The 6,094-nt window shown below is 28.1% G+C and overlaps 1 long non-coding RNA gene across 1 annotated transcript; it reads left to right on the forward strand.

The window, feature by feature from the left end:
* Positions 1-1,260, forward strand: LOC145162399 (uncharacterized). The gene is made up of 3 exons (XR_013739077.1): positions 1-481; positions 557-637; positions 1,023-1,260. It is a non-coding gene; the product is annotated as an uncharacterized LOC145162399 (long non-coding RNA).
* The last annotated feature ends 4,834 nt before the right edge of the window (positions 1,261-6,094 follow it).

Raw genomic sequence — 6,094 nt, forward strand, 5'->3', positions numbered from 1 at the left:
GAACCACGTTTTTCTCCTTCCTCTCCACTATCTGCCGCCATCCTCCTCTTCTCCGCCGGAACTTCTTCCTTCTCCTCGTCACTGCTTTCTTCACGTATTGCCAGCAACACCCACCTAGAAATCGTTATACTAAAATCGATTAATCGGCAACATTTGTGCCGAAAATTACAAGGTCGACATCTGCCCAATGTTTGATTTACTTTATAATGCTGAAAAGGAAGGCCTTGGACGGTTGGTTGATGATGCTTTGTCGATTGATTTAATTCTTTTGATACTTAATCTTGATTGGCTTGATACTCATATTTTTACTTTAATTTCATTCTTTTGTCTTGAGCCACGACGTTGATAAGCGAACATCCTTTTTAGTCATATTTTATTTAGTACATGTGTCATTATGGATGAAATTTCTTTAACACAAGCCTTTTGATTTCAAGAAGTGTCATTGAATTTGATATATTAAATGGAATATCCATTGGCCTTGGTGAGTTTCAATACTGTTGTTTTTTACTAGCTATTTTTTTATTAATTTATAATGCAATTCCATTTTAATGAACAGGAGCTTTTGACTTATATACATTAGGCCCTTCCTGAATGAGCATACTTGAATGAAGGCCACATGTAGGCTGCAGCGATAAGAGTAAATACATTTTTTATTGTTTTATTTTGATTATAAATCATGTCTTGTTGCCACATTCGAAAGTTGGATTTTATATATGAACACTCAAAGCATGTTTACGAGGTAGGACTTGTGTTCTATGAATGGTTCTAGTTGAATAATTCATTCCGATAAAATGATTCTAGTTGAATAGTAAGTTCATAATTTCTTGTAGTTTGTTGTATAAAACTACAAAAAATTATGATTTTTTTTTTAATTTACTTTTGGAGTATAATAGAATTTTGGTTACTATTTGAAGCTTAGTTGTAATCGTTGTATCATTCGGTTTTTTCTTTGTCATATACAAACATTCTCACATAATGTTATTCTAATATAATTCGATTTCATGGTGTACTTATTCTCATAGAATACGTGGGGGAATATGATTATCAAGTGCTTGAAGGTTAGATGATGGTGTGTGGGATGAAGATGAATAATCGTCGTCAATATTCCAAAAAGAAATTATTATTCATCGTTTTATTCTGACTGTATATAACAATAAATTTTGACAGAATAATGTACAATAGAATAATAAGATTATATGTAATAGTATATTCTAGTAGAATATACATGTAAAATAATCTATAAATTGTGTTTGTTTGTTATTACTGAGTGTTTCATTCTCATTGAATAATATATAAAGTTTTTTTATTTTTTAAGAATTTGGTGACAAAATTTAACTTTTATCCAAGAATTCTAATAAAATAACTGACAGAATAAAATCAGTTATGCCGAGAAATTACGTTGGAATTGAAATTGAATTAATTTTAAAAAAAATAGATTTTTTAAATAAGGATAATTAATCATCCCTTAAAATCTGAAAATTTCCTTTTTTAAATTCGTTTTAATTGACTAAAATATCCTTAGAATGAAATTAGATGGTGTTTTTCAATTATCATTAATTCAATAATATGTACTAATCACTTTCTTAAAATAACTAAAATGATTGGTCCACAATCAACCTTACATCCATACAATAGATAGTTATAATACAATAACCTAAACCAATATATATATATATATATATATATATATATATATATATATATATATATATATATATAGAGAGAGAGAGAGAGAGAGAGAGAGAGAGAGAGAAAGAGAGATAGAGAGAGAGAGAGAGGTAAGTTCCGTTGAGATTAAAAATAAAATAGAGATCTTGAGATTCAACCTCAGCCACGTATTTCACATCTGTCGCTCTAACCCTCCGGCGTAATGGCGCGACAGACCTGATATAATCATAAATGATTATACAGCGCTGTCCGTTCCATTCTCCTCCGTCACCATCCCCACCACGATAATCGCCACCGCCACCACCACTACCACCACCTCTGACACCAGCCGACCCCACCACTGTCACCTCTATTACTTATATCAGCGTCACCTCTGTCATCACCACCTCTTCTGCCACCAACTGTCATAATCATTTATGATTACTCAATCTGTGAACAAACATATATGTATAATCATTTATGATTAGGCATATACGTATAAACATGTATAATCCTATATGATTATACCTCTCTGCCATATAATCATTTATGATTAGGCATACCCCGTTGTTGCCGGTACGCTGGAGCATTAGAGCGGCAAATGAGAAATATGTGGCTGAGGTTGAATCTCAAGATCTCTACTTTTTTTTAATCTCAAGTGAACCGTCCTTATATATATATATATATATATATATATATATATATATATATATATATATATATATATATGTATATATATATATAGGGCTAGGTTATAATGTGGATGGATAATTATTGTGTGGACGTGTGGACAGTGCGATTCTATGCGAATTACTAAGAGAATACATTGTTTAGTAATGCGAATACGTTCAACCTTACAAAAATATCGTCATTTTCATGCATTTTCACTAATTCTTATTCATTTTTGATCTCACAAATCGTTTTTCACTCATTATCATTCTGACAGAATACGACTCAATAAACATTCCGACAACATTCTGACAGAATGAGAATAATAATAAAAAGTCTATAATAACCTTATAGACGATTTAATTAGTGAGAATGTGTGATAATGACAATAGTTATGTAAGATTGAACGTATTCATATTATTAAACAACATATTTTCTTTGTCATTCTCACAGAATAACACTGTCCCCACAATAGATGTTCATTCACATTTGAACATTTCTCTCTCTCTCTCTATCTCTCTCTCTCTCTCTCTATATATATATATATATATATATATATATATATATATATATATTCTAAAACAAGTTGCTACTTGGATTGAGTTGTTGACCAAATTAATATGGTGATGCACTACGAGAACAAAGAATAGTTGTCTATTTGATATGAAATTTCTAAACGTGGAGGAGGTGAAAGCGTGTGTTTTGAACTTTGAACAACTCTCCCATATTTTTTTTTCTTTCTCTGTCCTATTTTCAACACCCTAAATAAACAAAGTAATTACATCAACTAGCAACGGTAAAAATGTATTTCTTGATTAAAATGTTTATATACTGATCATATATATAGAAGTGGGCTTCGAAGTTTTTTATTAGGTTGTAGACCGAAGGTCACCCGCAATGAAATTTCAATGCACTGAGGTTGAATGTTTTTGGCATGTTTTAAACTTTCATTGTGGAAGTATCATCATGATATATGTTCAATGAAAGTTAAATCACTATCAAAATGTACAATCAACCGTTAAACCGTGCAATTAACCACAACGGAAATTCATGAATTGAGATTGAATTATATGGCATTCCATCAAAGTTTGTAGGATTTAAAGGATTGTACAGTTTAAAATATAAAATTGTAATAATAATAACATAACAATATAATAATAATCCATTAAATTTTATATAGGTAGATTAATTGTGGATAAGTATATAATGTTTTGAATACTTAATTTTAGGGATTTTGACATAAAAATCCTTGTTTTCGCAACGATTTTGCCTTTGTCAATGCCTAAAGTTTGCTAAGTTTTTTTTTTCAATTTTTCCCTTAAATTTACAAATTTGCAAAATAATAATAATAAAGAAAAAGAAAAACTTAACTATGAAAACAAATTTGCAAAAATAAATTTATATATATATATATATATATATATATATATATATATATATATATATATATATATATATATTCTTTATAATTTTTACGTTTTCCAAATTTAGCATCAAAGTCCTTAAGTATGTCAAAGTTTGCCGGTTTCATTCCTACAAACTTGCTATTAGACCCAAGGGTATGGAGCGGGAAGATGGTGTGGGAAGAAGAACCGCAACCCGGAACACAATATCGTGGGTACGGTTTAAGGTGTGCGGGGAAAGGGTAAGGTGAGGCTACCCCGCCCTCTTTCTCTCTTCGTGTGATTGGTCAACTTTTTTTTTCTTTAATATTTATTAAATTATATATATAGTAAAAAATTATAAAAATATATATATCAAAATTTATGGTTTTTAATTTCCCATAAAATGAGTATAACAATTATAAAATATATATATTTTTTAAAATAAAAAGAAAATAAAAGTAGTGAAAGATAGTGAAATGTAACAATTTTCTGCTTTTTGGTGAGTGAATGAGAGTGAAAGGAAAGCTGACGTAACACTCAAAAAGTAAAAGATGAAAGATGATATACCCTGTGATCTTACACGTAAAAATGGCAAAACTAAACTTTTTTTTAGCAAACTTTGGATATTAAGGAACAAAAATCACCACATTGATAAAATCGACAAAATTTGACAAACAAAAAATATTTCATGTGAAAATCCCTTAAGTTTAACACATAACCCTTGATTTTTGGATGGGTAATGCTACCAAATAAAATAACTTAGGTTCACAAATGTCGCTTAAATTACTTAATATTTTTTAGCTTAAGTTTTAATTTTGTCCATTGTTTGGAAAATATTAAAACTTATTATGCGGAATTGATATGTGCGTTTCCTAAAGACCTAACAAAACAAATTAGAAATATTTGTTTAATAATAATAAAATGATAACATTAAATAGATAATATATATATATATATATATATATATATATATATATATAATTTAAAATAATAAATTTAATATATTAGATTGAAAGTGGAAGAAATCAATCTTCAAATTAACATAAAAATAGCGTTTTAATGTATTAGTTAAAAAAAATTAAAAGGTTTTGTAAAAAAAGTGAGAAGTTAAAAGGTTTTGTAAACTATCTTTTAATGTGGTTTTAAAAATAATTTCTTGTTTTTTTTAATATTAATCATTATTATTATTTTAAATATTGGTTACTGTTTTCAAGATAACTTCATATGTATTTTTAATATTTAATTTATCATTTTGCTTAAATAAGAAAAAAATTCATCTATTTTGTTTTTGGTCAAACTTTATTTGACATTTTGATTTATGTTATATTTTTAATATTATTTTTTGTTAACTATTAAAAAAAATTTGTTCAGATATTTTTTTTTCAAATTTGTTTGACATTTTGAATTATATATAAATTTAACATCATACTCAAATTTACAAATTAAATGTATCGGACTAATAAATTTAAAGTGTCAATACTAATGTTTTACATCCAACTTAAATTAAAAAGTACTTATATTAGATTGAAAAAATAAGACTTAAAATTAAAAATAAAATAATAAATAAGTTTAATATATTAGTTTAAAAAGTTGACATTATTGGAATATATCTATATATCCAAGTTCTTTTGAGAACCAAAACATTTGTGAAAAATTGTGAACTCATAATCAGCTCATCATTTTTCAACACCAAAAACACCAATCTTCTCCAAATGGTATGTCTAAGCTATATCTAGGTTCAAAAAAGGATATGACGATTTTTTTTTTTTTGGTTTTTTTGTAAGACTGCTAGCAATTGTAGGAACTGCTGATAAGCACAATCAACAATCATATGGACCGCTGATTGCTCATCAGCAATCCATATGGCTGCTGATTGTGCACATCCGCAGTCCATATGAGTGTTGGTTGTGCTAATCAGCAGTCCATACAACTTCTGATTGTGATCATCAGCAGTCCGTACAGCTGTTGATTGTGCATACATGCAAATTTCAAAAATAAATAAAAAAATGTCATTTTTAGCTTAGATATGACTTAGACGCACCATCTGAAAAAAATTGATGTTTTTGGTGTTGAAAAATAATGAGTTGATTATGAGTTCGCAATTTCACAAGGTTTATTTTAGTTCTCACAGAAGTTCAGCTATATATATATATATATATATATATATATATATAGAGAGAGAGAGAGAGAGAGAGAGAGAGAGAGAGAGAGAGAGAGAGAGGTAAAAGATCAAATAATAACCACAAAAGGTTAAGAACTATTTGAGAACCATTTTAATTATTTTAATTAAGAATAATCTCATGAATTTAAACAATAACACTAAAATTCTCATAACTCCTAAATTTGTATTATATTCTCTCGTCAATACTCAAACACAATTGCTGCCAAAAAAA

Source organism: Lactuca virosa, chromosome 3 (assembly GCF_052849685.1).
Source record: "Lactuca virosa cultivar CGN04683 chromosome 3, Lactuca_virosa_CGN04683_v6, whole genome shotgun sequence".
NCBI lineage: Eukaryota > Viridiplantae > Streptophyta > Magnoliopsida > Asterales > Asteraceae > Lactuca > Lactuca virosa.